General features: G+C 56.6%; 1 protein-coding gene across 1 annotated transcript in view; it reads left to right on the plus strand.

Moving 5' to 3' along the window:
• The window catches only part of CTBP2 (C-terminal binding protein 2), a 134,387-nt gene that overhangs the window by 41,361 nt on the left and 80,085 nt on the right, over positions 1-12,941 (plus strand). Inside the window, exon 3 of the mRNA XM_053922503.2 lies at positions 4,168-4,270. The gene's annotated coding sequence lies outside the window, so the exon portion shown is untranslated. The remainder of the gene's footprint in view (positions 1-4,167; positions 4,271-12,941) is intronic.

A 12,941-nucleotide genomic window follows, 5' to 3' on the forward strand; every position in this document is an offset into this window, starting at 1 on the left:
TCACAGACCAGCACCCAGAACAGTGCCACGGGGCCGGTGCATGCAGCAGGAGGGGTGAGCAGGTGGACACGGGGCTTCAGGCCGTCTCGGGGCTCCACCGAGGCCCTCGGCGGGGGTGGGGTGGGGTGGGATGAGCCTTCTCTGCAGCTGTGGCTCAGGTTTCCTTTTCGGGGAGCCCTGCACCTGTGGGAGGTGTGCGTTTCCTGGAAGACCCGTGCACCTCTGACAATGACGGGCGCCACTTGAGGGCCAGCCAGTGTTGTCTGTGCCAAGAACGTTTGTAAGAGGGGGCTGGGTTCTAGATGGTTCTTGCCCAGCCCCTGTGCCTTTTCTGAGCACAGCCGAGCACAGGACTCACCGAGGTCACCCCTCCTGAGTAGGGGGACTTTGTTACCCTGCTCAGTGACCTGGGCAGGACACTTCTGCCAAATAGGCACCGTTTTCCCCAGGATTTGGGCAGAGAGGGGTTTGGTTCTTAGAAGGACAACCTCGTCCTGAGTTGAGTGCGAAGTCTGCTGATGACGAGCATTTATTGAGTACTTGCTGTATGCAGGCCTCGGGCTGACCTTCCTTACCCCTTTGAATGGGCCCTGTCACCTGGGACGCTCACCTGTGAGCGCTGTCCCCTCCTCCTCGGACAGCAGAGGCCCCGGCAGCTGGGCATCCTGACGGGGCTTCTCCCGTGTGCTTCCCACCCACTCGCCGGCCATCCCAGCAGCCTGTCATCGAGGTGCACTTGCAGTTGCCCGAGGGATGACCCTCGGAAGCCGGGAGCAGGTTCCATGTGAGGCCATACTCTCCCAGGAGCTCGGGCCTCCTGCTCTCCCCACGTGTGCCGCCGGAGGCCCTTTCCTCCTAATTAATGCCCGTGCCGGCACAGGGGGACAAGGGGCACCGCCCTGGATGCGGTGGGTAAGACAGTGCCCGCTGCCCATGGCAGGACGGGAGATGGCATTTTAAAGCCTGGATGACCCGTATGTCAGTCAGTGAGAACAAAGAACCCAAGCGGGTTCCGGCAGGCCCCAAGTGGTAGAAAGAGCTGGTGCTCCAGCCCTGGACGGCAGAAAAGCATTACATGCCGTTCACTCACGCACAGGGAGTGCGAAGAGGGCACTCTGCACAGAGGGGATGCCCGCAGCAGGGGGCACCTGGGCTGGCCCGCTTCACAGAGGGGACGGTGGGGGGTTGTCGCTGCCCTCCAGGGCATAGGAACAGTTCTGGGAGCCGGCTGAAGTTCAAGTGCAGGCAGGACTGGCCCCCCCCGCCTGGAATGAGCCAGGGTAGAGCTTCTCAGGCTTCTCTCGATTTTCCAGGGGGCTCATGTCATGCAATTTCAGAAAAGTGGGCTTACTGACTCTGCAGTGTGGTTTTCATGTGCCCAACTTAGCATAAGAAGTAACAGATGATCCGGGTGGAGGGGACCCTTCTAGGCAGTAGGCCCTCGGTTCTTTTCTTGCATGTAGTAAGCCCTGGGGCCCTGGCCTGGCTCCACGTCCTCCAGGCTCTGGGTACTGCCCTTCCTCTCCTGTAAGGAGTTTGGGGGTTGGTGCGCCCCTCGTTGTCAACCACGGTGGACGGAACACACAGTGATGTTTACTACATTCACCCCGGTGGATGGTACAAGCCGGAAATAGGAGCCTTCCCCATGCCGGAAGCTGCCCAGCCAACGAGGAGCTGAGTGGCACGTGTCCGTGGGAGGGGCCAGTCACCCACCGCAGGTTCAGCCTCAGGCTTGGGCTCCTGCGGTTGCTGGTGGAGGGACAGGGGTGATTTTTAATCCGCTGAGTCGTTTCTGGGTCCTGTTGCGTACATACCCCTGGAAGTTCTCAGGGAAATCTGCCCGGGAAACTCCCGTGGCGAGTCCGCGGGGCCACTCCGCCACGCCCTGTCACCAGGCTCTGTGGAACAAGTGGGTTTGAGGTCTCCACCTCTCTGTGCCTCCCGACTTTTTAAGTGCTTTCGCCCCTCGAGGCGCAGTGGGCACCTGCTTTAAACATCCCATCTTCCAAGCCCCTCACTGTCCTGAAGGCATTAAACGAGCCGTCAGCAAGCACCTGGGCAGCCTGTCTGGAGGCTCTCGAATTCCCCTCAGGAAATTCCATGAAAGGGCACCTCCTCCGGGAAGCCTTCTACGCAGGCAGAGCTGTCTGTTACCGACTGAGCTGATTTTACTATGAGGTACCTCAAAGTGGCTCCGTGCCCCCCACCGAGACCAGGTCGATGCTAACCTGTTACATTTGTCTTCAGACCTTGGTTTAAAAATAAGGAATGTTACAGACATTTCTAAGTTTTATTTCACGTACGTATGAAGCAAGTATTCCGGGTGTATCGGGAAGTTTTATACATACACATGATAACTGTACATTTTTGAAAACTCATCGTGTACTTCTGTACGTACCCGTAAACATCTCCGTGTCTGCTCTGGAGAGCGCTGGAGGGGAGAAGAGAGCCCGAGGCATGCCAGGGCAGGCCACGCTGCTCGGGGGGTAAATCCCACTAGGTGGTTCACCAAGTGTTTGATTTCCTCCTGAGTTCCAGGCATGGAGAAATCCAGAGGTGAAGAAAATGCGACCAGGGCATTGAACCTGGAGAGACTCAGGGCAGGGCGGGCAGTGGGCGGGCAGCAGTCGGGCACCAGCAGGGAGGTGTCAGGAGGTGGCGTGGACGGGCCGGGTTTTGCAGGGCACGCAGGTGTCTGCTGGGTGAGCTGCTGCCACCTCAGAGGGTCGGCTCCTTGGCTGTAGTGGGTGCTCAGTCACCGTGAAACTGGGGTGTCATTAGAGGCTCCGGACCACGGAGAGCCCCTGCCTGTCCCACCCTCTTCAGCCCGCAAGAGGCTGGGGTGTCTCTGTCCCCCTTTCCCTGAACTGGAAAGTTGGGGGTGAAAGTCGGGGGCAGATTCCTTCCTGACCTTGGCTGTACAGGGGCCGTGACAGTAGAGGCCACCCTTCCCACCTAGGTCTTCCAGACCATCCCTGCCGCTGACCTGGGTCTGGGCATGAGGAGGAGCGGCTGGTGTCCCAGCCCTGAGTGTCCTGCTGCCTCACGCTGAGCAGAAGGACCTGTGGGGCTCCGTGGTTTCTCTCCTGTTTGCTCTGTAGTCCTGCAGGACAAGTCCCAGGATTGGATCCCAGGTTGTTTTAAAAGAGAAGAAACTGTATTCAGTAACTCTGGTTTTCCAGGATTTCAATGGTTTGGAAAGTAGAGTGTAGCAAGGGAGCTGGCCACAGTGATGGCGTGCATTTAAAAAATATTAATCAGCCCTTGGCATCCTGGCCGATGGTGCGGCAGGCGTGGCTGGTTGGCTCCAGCAGTGCGCTCCCGTGAACCACTGCTCTCCTTCCTTCCCCACGGACCGGGAGGAGGGCGAGGAGGGTGCCCAGCCGAGCAAAGGTCCACGTGCTGCCAGGGGAAAGCCACGGGAAAGACACCCAGCCCTGCCCGCTGCCCAGGGGTTCCCCCCTGCCCCCTTGCAGCTCTGGGTGGACAGGAAATGGGCTGATGAGGTGAAAGGCCCCGTACATTTGCTCTTCGTTCCACGCACAGGAAAATGGATGTGAGTTCTGTTTAATGCATCACCTCTTTTCCTATTGCATTTGCCGAGAAAGTGCAATTTTATTGAACGTCAGGATTGAATTCTTAACTGAGTAATCAATTTCAGTAGTAAGTTAAAATGCCTCCTATTAATGGACAACTGCAACCGTTAATCAGAGTTACCGTGGATTAACAGTTGTCAGCATTTATGCTAATGGCACCGAGAAACCTTGGGCTCGGGAACCGCACCGTCTGGTCCCGAGCTGCTCAGGCCGCCGGTGATGCTGCATGCGTGGCGGCATTGTTGGTTTGGTCCCTTGCTGGCTGCTGGGGGACATGAGGGAAGCTCAGTGCCATTTTCATGGTGATGATGACACAGTACCGCCTTCTGGGCGGCATGCCCGGCTTCCATCACGAGAGATGGAGAGAGCTCACTGGCTCTGGTGCTGTCCTGTTTAATTTGACCTGCGTTGTGATGGAGGCAAGACAAACAGTGATTTTAATGAAACCGTCCAATAACTAACTGGTCACTCAGAGTCGGCGGCATTGGAAAACTGAGATGAAAGGGTGGCCCAATGTAAACAGCGGAAGTCCCTGCCTTAGCTTCACTGACCCAGTCCGTTCTGCTTCCAGGGTTCCATTGCCTGAAATGGTTTCAAGCCAATGAAGCTGGATTCCCTTAGACGGACGGACAGCCCATCGTGCGAGCTCTAGAGGTGTGGACAGATTTATATCGGTGAGTTACTGGGAAGTATCTCCAGGTAAAAGTTCCGGTTTCCTAAAAATCCCCTTCGGAATGTTTTCAATTAGCTGATGACTATGGATCGCCAGCAGCCTCTGGGTGTTTCATTGGGATGTCTAGTAGCAGGACCATATTGATTGCCTTTCAATTAATTGCATCTGGTATTTTCATTTATCAGAAGCAAAATACATGTAATTAACTCTGAAGCAATATAGTTCAGTGTGAAGTGATTGTTGCCACTGCTGCTGCTATAAAGATAAGTCACCGGAAATTGTGCTGCTAGAAACTCGAGCCAGGGTGGGAGCCCGTGCTAGGACTCCTCGACATATTAATTACAAAGAATAAAAATGAGTTAGGGGAACAGTTCCTCCCCACACACACACACACCTCAAGCCACTCGAGTGCAGAGGTGGATGGGCGTCCTTAGGAAGCTTGCTGAGGGTGGCACGAATTCAGTGAACTTAGATTTGGGGGGTTGCTGGCCCCTGGATGCTTTGAGCACGCAATGGTGTTCCTGGTAGGTGGATTGGAATGTGGGTGTGGGCCGAGGAGAGAGCACCGGTTCTTTCCACACTCATGTGGAGTGTGGTTGAGAAAATACCAACTGAGCGAGTGCAGCCCCCCTTTGTAGCAAGGGGGAGCGGGGGGTTCCAAGTTTACTTATGACATGCCGTTAGCCATTTTTCACAAAACCTGGATCTTACTCAGTCTCCAAGTGACAACTTCTCAGAAATGATTGATTTTTATCCTGCTTTTAAAAATTGTTTCTCCTTGAGCTAACAACATCATGTTGAAGCAAGAAAAAGGAGTGTGTGCACATATGTCCTTGGTGTCTTTTCTGTCGGACCCTGAGGCTTGTTCCCTGCAGTGTTCAATAGGACGGAGTCTCTGACCTAAGGAAAGGTCAAGTTCACCACTGTGGCCTTAAGCCAGGCTTCCCGCTGAGCTGTGAGCACCAGGGGGTAGCTGAGATGCACCTCAGCCTGAACCATCGGCAGAGTGGGTTGTGGCCCTGGGACAAAGGCTCACTGTCCCTGTGTCCCCCTCCATTTCCCCACCAAGTGGTGTCAGCTGGAGGCACTGATGGAGCTGGCTGGCCACTAGCGGTCACCTCGTTTAGGCATGGGTACGCCTTGCTTGTGAATTGAGGCATTGGACTGGGCCAGTCTCGGGGATCCCCACCTTTGAGGATGTAATTTAACGTAGTAGCCAGGATGCTTTTCTGGGGGCGGTGTGAGGGCTTGTGTGGCATCTGTGGGGGTCACACATCCCAGCCGACTGGGGTTTCTGAGCCATCCCACAGATCTCAGCATTGGAGCAAGCGCAAGGCTAGAAATGGCCTTGGATGTGTTTTGGGTGAAACATGGACGTGTTCCTTAGTAAGTCACGGTGGCCCTTTGACGTGCCCGTTGAATTCTGCCTTTCGAGGCCATTGTTTGCTTACTTTCTGGCTCTCGCCATTTTCCTCTTTTGGACCCTGTGTGCTGGTGCTGACTCAGGGCTTTCAGAGCCCTTCTCTGCGTGTCTGGATTTGGTGGGGGTCAGTTCCAGTTCTGGGTGCTGGGGTTGGCAGGGGGCGGTTGCAGGGTGATGGAGATAAATCCTTCGGGCTCCCACTGGTCCGTGGCCATCAGCTCCGTGTCCAAGCACTAGCTGTGCCCAGTGCCGAGGCTCACCTGCTGGGGGAGGGGTGGGGGGCGGGGGCAGCATCTCGTCTGCATAGCTGAGACCTGAGAGCAATGCTCGGTACATTTTATAGACACCATGGGCTGGAAAACGGTTTCCTCTCAGGATAAGAATGTGGAAGTTCATAGCAGAAGGATGAAGTGGACTATTAAAATAGCACCAATGGTTGAGTAATAGCATTTTCATTGGACTCAACCTAATAACCGAACCGCTGTGGGAGCTGGTGGAAGAGTGGTCTTGATCTTGGGGGAACGCTGACGTTGCCTGAACGCATCTGGTGTCGGAAGAGATTACAGCACGCGTCCTGATGGAGTCCCGGAGCGCCGAGGGCCCTGCCAGTGAGTGGGCTCGCCTTCACCCCGCCTGCCCTGGCCTGCACTTACAGGGTGGGGCTCTCGCAGGTCCCCAGAAAGTAGGCGTTAACCCTTGGGCCACTCTTCTCCGTGGCTCAGCACTGTGTCCAGGACGTCGTGCCCACAAAGCCCCGCTGAGGCCGATGAGTGGCCACACAAGGGGCATCTTCGATTGCAGCCTGAGGAAGGACCCTGTGTGGATGGACAGGTGAGGGTGGTTTTTGTTTTTTTTGTTTTTTTTGTTTTTTAATGCGGACAGAGGAGCAGAAGTTGATGAAAACCACAAAACTCAGGAAGTCACAGCCTTGCAAAGGCAAACCTGGGGGGTGCTAGAACCTTTATGTTCCGTAGTGTGTTCTTAGTCATTTTGAGTGTGTCCCCATTTACAGTGTTGCACACTTCTTACTCTGGACTTGGTATTTTGGATTGTGGCTCTTTTTTTTAATATCTTCAAATCAAACATTCCCACTTTCTCCCCGCCCCCGCCCCCTCCCCCCCCCCCCCCCCAGGAGGCGCACTTTGTCATCCTAATGTATGCTGACAGGCCACCTTTAGACCTGCCTGCCTGCCCTCTTCATGCCATGTGTCCCTGCTTGTTGGGAAATGGAAACCCAGCACGTGCTGGGTGTGCCGGCTCCTCCCGGAGCCCGAGTCCGGTCTCCGTGGGTGCGGGTGAAGACCTGGTGGTCTTGCACTGTCTTGTTAGTAAGCATTAATACTCATCGCAGCACCTACTTACTTTGTAACTTTATGGGAGTGACAGGAAAAAAAATAAGTGCTTGTTAAATGTCTACAGGTGAGTGGAGGTGGAAGTCAGAGCATTGGTTCTGTGAGGCGGTGCCAGGACGGCGGCGGCGGCGGCTCTGGTCTGGCAAAGACGGGCGGCCTGCCTGGCTGCTCGCGCCTGGGGGAGCAGGTGCCCTATGCTGCTTTGACAGGTCTCGATAGTGAGGCGGAGGCTGGGCCCGCCTCATGAGGCCCCGGAGAAAGGCGCCCGGAGGTCCCCGGCATGCTGGTGCCTTGCTCGGGGGCGGGGAGGGCCTTGCTGTAGTCTCCCACAGTGACCGGGCTGCTGACCACCCGACCCGTTGCTGCAGCGGGGTCGCTGAAGTCTTCTCTGTGGTTATCAGGGCCTCAGCCCTGTTTCTGGTGACATAGGTGTCTTTCTTGAAAAGTGGAAGGGACAGCATCGCCTTACTTTAGAAGCAAACCACCCACCCCTCAGTGGCTCTGGCTGTTGAGGTGCAGGGGCCATGCCAGTGCTACCTGGGGACGTGCGGTCCGGTGCTCAGGCCAAAGATTGCCAGCTTGAAAACCACAAACCAGAGGCCTGGGCAGGGCCTTGTATCTTTAACTCTCTAGTTGAGAAACAGCCTGGAGGCCCCTGGAGGGTGGGGTGGTGGGGGGGTGTTGGGGACTGAGCTTCAGCCAGCTCTATGGAGCAGGCAGGAGGGCCCAGCTGAAGCCCTGGGTTCTTGGTTCTTGTTTGGATTTTACTCCTGAGCCGCAGATCTGAGGTCCTGTGGGAGCCGTTCCCTGGCAGGTGGTGACTGAGGCCCACCCTTGCCTCCTGGCCAGCACCGGAGAGAGCTCACCTGCCCAGCCTCTTGTTCTGTTCTTGGGGTGTGCCCTGTCCTAGCCACAGGGGGTCGAGCCTCCAGCCTCCACTGACTGACTCCCCCTTGTGGGATGCTTCCTGCTCTTTTGGCCTGTTCCCTGCACTTGCCCTTCAGGACTGCTGATTCTAATCAGATCGATTCACCAGCCAGGGAGGTGCAAAATGAAAGAGGGTCTTGGTTCTCACTCTGCCATCCTGTGTGTGGAGTGAGTGGTCCTGCCTGGATGTCCTTTGGTCCCGGCCAGGGTGGTTCTCTGCTGAATTGTGCTCCCCCAGAAGGACCCCCTTAGGAGGAAGGTGGCCTATGGCCCTCTGTCCCCAGTGGGTGGGAGGGGTGTCGTTAATTGAGCACCCCATCAAGGTGTGATGCTGGGAAACATGGGTGCGAGGTCCACCTGTTTTCTAAGGTTTTTCTGATGGAGCTGGTGGGACCCCTTTTATTCATGAAGGACCTGATGCCCAGACCCCCTGTCAGCACCCGGGGCTCAGGCACCAAGGGGTGACCCAGACTCAGGCCGCCCCCTGCCCCTGCTGAAACAGTGTAGCGGTGCGACTCGCTGTGTCAGTGCGGCAGGGTCCCTGAGTGGTCGGCCAGGACTCCTGGAAAGTGTGTGTTCTCGAGTGCATGGCGGAGTCGGTCCCTGCCACACGCACAGTGGGGCCTGACTGGTCCCGGGAGGAGCTGCCTGGGTGCCAGGCTCCTGCGTGCAGAGAAAGCCCCTCTCAGGCCAGACCAGTGGGGGCCTGGACACACCCCCTGGAAGCCTACATCCCCTGCCCCTGTCCCCCAGTGGACAGGAGCCACAGCCTAGGATAGGGGACAGCCAGAGGCAAAGGTCAGTGGGCTGATGGTCATCATCTCCAAGGCTGGGAGCACCTGCGTGTTCCAGGAGGGAGGATGGGGAGGGGTGGCCCCATGCAGTCCGGTCACATTTGCTGCTGGATGTGCCGTTTTCTGTTTGCGGTGAGTTCCAGACGGAGGACGGGGAGGTGGTTGTGTGTGTGGGCAGGAAATGAGCTTTCTGGTGTGAAAACGTTGGGTCTCCAGTCAGGTGTGATCAATGAGAGAGGAAAGGTTATTTCTGCGTGTGTGTAAATATTTCTGTTTAGTGCTTGCGTGTCGCCGCCGCTGCCGTCCCTACTCCTGGAACGTGGCCTCGGTCCCCGGCAGGTTCAGTCTGTCCTTCCATCTCGGTTTCCGCAGAGGGGCGCACACCGCCTCTCAGGGGAGTAGCAACTTCCTCAGCCACAGGTGCTGCAGAAATACAGTGGAAGCTGCTCGAGAAGCGATTTGTTGAGAAAACCGAATCTCTTTGTGGCCTGAGAGACACGTGACTCGTTACACAGGCATCAGCCTGGAAGGGCTGTCGGGTCAAGAATCGAGACCGAAGTTTTGGTAGACAGACAGGTTGGTTGAGAACCAGGATGTTCAAGCCAAGGTCGACCGCCCTTTACAGCTCAAGAAGCCACCGCCCCATGGCACTGCGGGAACCTTTTCTCAGGCTGAGAGCTCCCTTGTCCCCGGCAGAAGCGCGGCCCCAGGCCTGTTCCCTGTGGCTTCCTCCTTACTGGGCGTCTGACGCCCACTGGACCCGTTGGCTTTATTTATTGGTTGGCTCGTTTATTTTTGGCAAACTTGGCAACTCCCACCTGGCCCCATGCTGTTAAAAATAAAGTCGTCTTGGTTAACTGAATGCTGTGGCAATTCATTCTTTCCATGTAGCAATTAGGATAATTCCCCTAGACTTGTACCAGTAAAGTGTAAGTAGGAGGTTTTAAAAGAGAATGCTGCGTAATTCGTCAGGTCTCATGGAGGCGCACAGACGGCCCATGAGAACATCGGCCCTGCGTGGGCCCCTGCGTGCGCCCCTGTGTGCGCAGGTAAAAGGAACGTTTTTCTGCACTTACCCTATGACGGAGCCTGAACAGTGACATTTATACATATTTCATAGTGTGGGTTTTTTTAGGCACGGGGAGGAGACAAATCAATTTCCCAGCAGTGTACTATTTGAAAGGAACAGCAGCAGCCTGTGGGGTGGGCTGCAGAAGCTGTTACATTAGTTATACATGGCAACGGACAGAACAAGAGGAAAGCAAGGTGCGGGGGTGAAAACCCAAACCAGGGGTGAACCGCAGCAGTTAGAGCCTGTGATTACCATGTTGAATTTCCGTTTCTTCATGAATGTGTTCTGACTTACCACAGGGCCCCCCCACCCCACCCCCATTGCTGTCTTTCTCCAGGCTCCCAGTTCCGGCGTCCCGGAGAGCTTCCAGCCCGTCGGACCTGTAGGGGGTGGGCCCTGTGACATTGGAGGGATTGCACTGTCATTTGTAGGAGAGTGTCAGAAAATGTCAGAAAGCTCTCTGGTTGCTGTGCCCTGTAACTCGACCCCTTTTCTGTGGTCACCTCCCCTGGCTCCCCTCTTCTGTGCAGCTGTGCATTGTGTAACTGAAAGGAGCCTTTGTGGGCCCGGCAGGGTGTAACCTGCAGCTCCTTGGAAAATTCAGCTCTGGCCGTGCAGGGCGCGCTGGCAGGGGGTGCGAGGGTATACTTTCTCTGCTCAGGATCCCAGGGCCCCAGAGCAAGCCTCGCCCCTGTCCCAGGGCGGGGGGCGGTGGGGGGGGAAGCTTGGGGCGTGGACTGGGCAGTGCAGGTTTGCTGAAATGCCCCTCCTTCATGCCAGCCTTTGCCCCACTCCTTCTGCAGCCTGGAGATGGATGTCTGCTTCCACAGTTCAGAGGACGCAGGGACAGGAGCGCCATGGGGGCAGCACCGTGCAAGGTTCTGTGTCCTGGGGTTGCTGCATCACGCTGTCCTTGGCCTCATCTGCGTCTCTTAATCGGTGTCAGCAATCTACGGGGCGAGCTTTGTTGGGTGTCCTTGAGGGAGCTGCCCTGGTGGGAGGGTGGCCCGGGAGCTGCTGGGAGCCCTTGGTCACCGGACAGCATGGGCTCCCAGGCTGTCGGTCTCTCAGATGATGCTGAGCTTTCTGACACTCTAGGGTGAAATTAGATACAGGTGTATTAAGGAGTAGTGATCTCTTAACATAGAACTTTCCAGTGAGCTCCCCGAGGCAGCAGCCATGTCTACTGCGCTCCTTGTCTCCATGGCTTTCTGTTCGAGACCCACACAGCAGGGACTCCCGGGACTGGTTTTTGAACGGGTGTGCCCCGGGCTGAGGTGGGGCCTGTCCCAGTATCTGCCGGGAAGGCAGGGCTGAGGACAGTGGCTGGAGTGTTTTCTGCAGACCGACGGCAGACCGCCCATGAGACTACCTGTTGGGGGAGGAGTGCGTGTTCTGAAATAATGAAGCCTGTTCTGAGCTCTGTGGCTAGAGTGCTAAGGCATGCCCCTGTCTCCCTGACCTGCAGGCAGAGCTGAGAGTCTGAACTCCATGGGACTTGGGGACCCAGCTGCAGGGAGGCCCAGCGGGCTCCCAAGTCTCGTTTCCCTGGGTCCCTTGGGACTGAAGGACAGAGGGGCAGTGTGTCACATCTCTGTGGGGACCCAGTGTGGTGCTACATCCTTGCCTGCCTTCCCAGGCTTGGAAGCTGGCATTTCCTGCGTGTGACTCATGGCTTCAGTCCCACGTTTATTAAAATCCTTAACTTAGAGAGCACTGGACTCCTGGCTTTTCGTCATTCTGCTGAAGCTTAGTGCTGCTTCCTAGTAACAGCTGAGACGCCCCCAACGGACCCCAGACCTGGCTCGGGCTGCGCCTTCCTCGAGGAAGGAGGGCGGGTTAACTTGCCCACTCTGACCTCCCTCTGGCCTAAGTGCCAGGGAGGCACTCACAGTCAGGGAGCCGCCCGCTTGCGCATTTAAGCAGCACATTGACGTGGCGTTGAACTTGGCTCCTCCCTCAGGAATCATGTCACCGGTTGCTCCCCCAGCACACCGGTGGCTTCGTATTTGCATGAGGGAGGTAAAGACTTGGCCATGGCCTTGGGCATGGGTTGGGGGCTGGGTGCTGGTGGCAGGGCCATAAATGCCTGCAGTGTGACCTTGGTCTCCCTCTGATGGCATTGACCTTGGGCAAACTAAAGCCCTCTGCATGTACTGCCTCAAGTGCCCCTGAGAAGTGGGGGTGAACAGTAATGCTTCATCTCAGAGTTGTGTGGGCTCAGCGAACGGTCACTGAGGAGGCTGAGCCAGGGCTTGGTCCCTCGTGAGGGCTCAACAGGGGGTAGGGGTGGTCTGGGTCACCCTCACCACGAGCAGGCGCATTGACAGAGGTGGCCACACACCTTGCAGGGGTGGGGCGCCAAGTGCAGCCTGTGTCTCTGCAAGGAGGCACCTGGAGTCCAGGTTAAAGGGACATTTAAACGCGAGGTGACTGTGACTCTAGGCTTCCTTGCTTGTGAGAAACAACTCTGTCATATTTTCCTCCTGGGACTTGGGGAATGGGGTATAACTTCTCTTTCACGTCCGCCTGGGAATGCTGTTTCTTCATCAAGGGATGAAAGGTTTGGGGCTCCCTGAAGCCCTTCTGCAAAGAGGCCCAGCAGGCTCCCACGTGCCTTGGGTCCCTTCAGTCCCTGGGTCCCTAGGGACTGAAGGACAGGGGGGCAGTGTGTCACATATCTGCAGGGACCCAGTGTGGTGGCCACCTCCTTGCCTGCCTTCGCACATTGCACTTGAGCCCTGGCCCGTTTGGTGAGAGGGAGCTGGTCCCACTGTGCCAGGCGACCCGGACACCTGTGTGACAATGTGCCTCCTCCCCTGGGAGAGGGCCCCATGCTTCTCTTGGGGGCTCCAAGTCTCCACTGTTTGCCTGGACACTGAGTGTGACCCAGGTCATGGGGGTGAGGCCGGTGCTGTCCTGTCCTCCCTGGCGGTGACCCAGCCATCCGGAGTGAGGCCCAGCCCAGCACACAGGCTTAGTCCCGAGAGCTGCACTGGGAGAGAGGCCCATTAGCTTGGCCACTTCACACGAAAGGCTGTTAGATTCAGGTCACCGGGTTTGGACTCCTGTATCTTACGGCAAAGTCTAAAAATGCAGATTTG

Source organism: Desmodus rotundus, chromosome 4, assembly GCF_022682495.2.
Source record: "Desmodus rotundus isolate HL8 chromosome 4, HLdesRot8A.1, whole genome shotgun sequence".
NCBI lineage: Eukaryota > Metazoa > Chordata > Mammalia > Chiroptera > Phyllostomidae > Desmodus > Desmodus rotundus.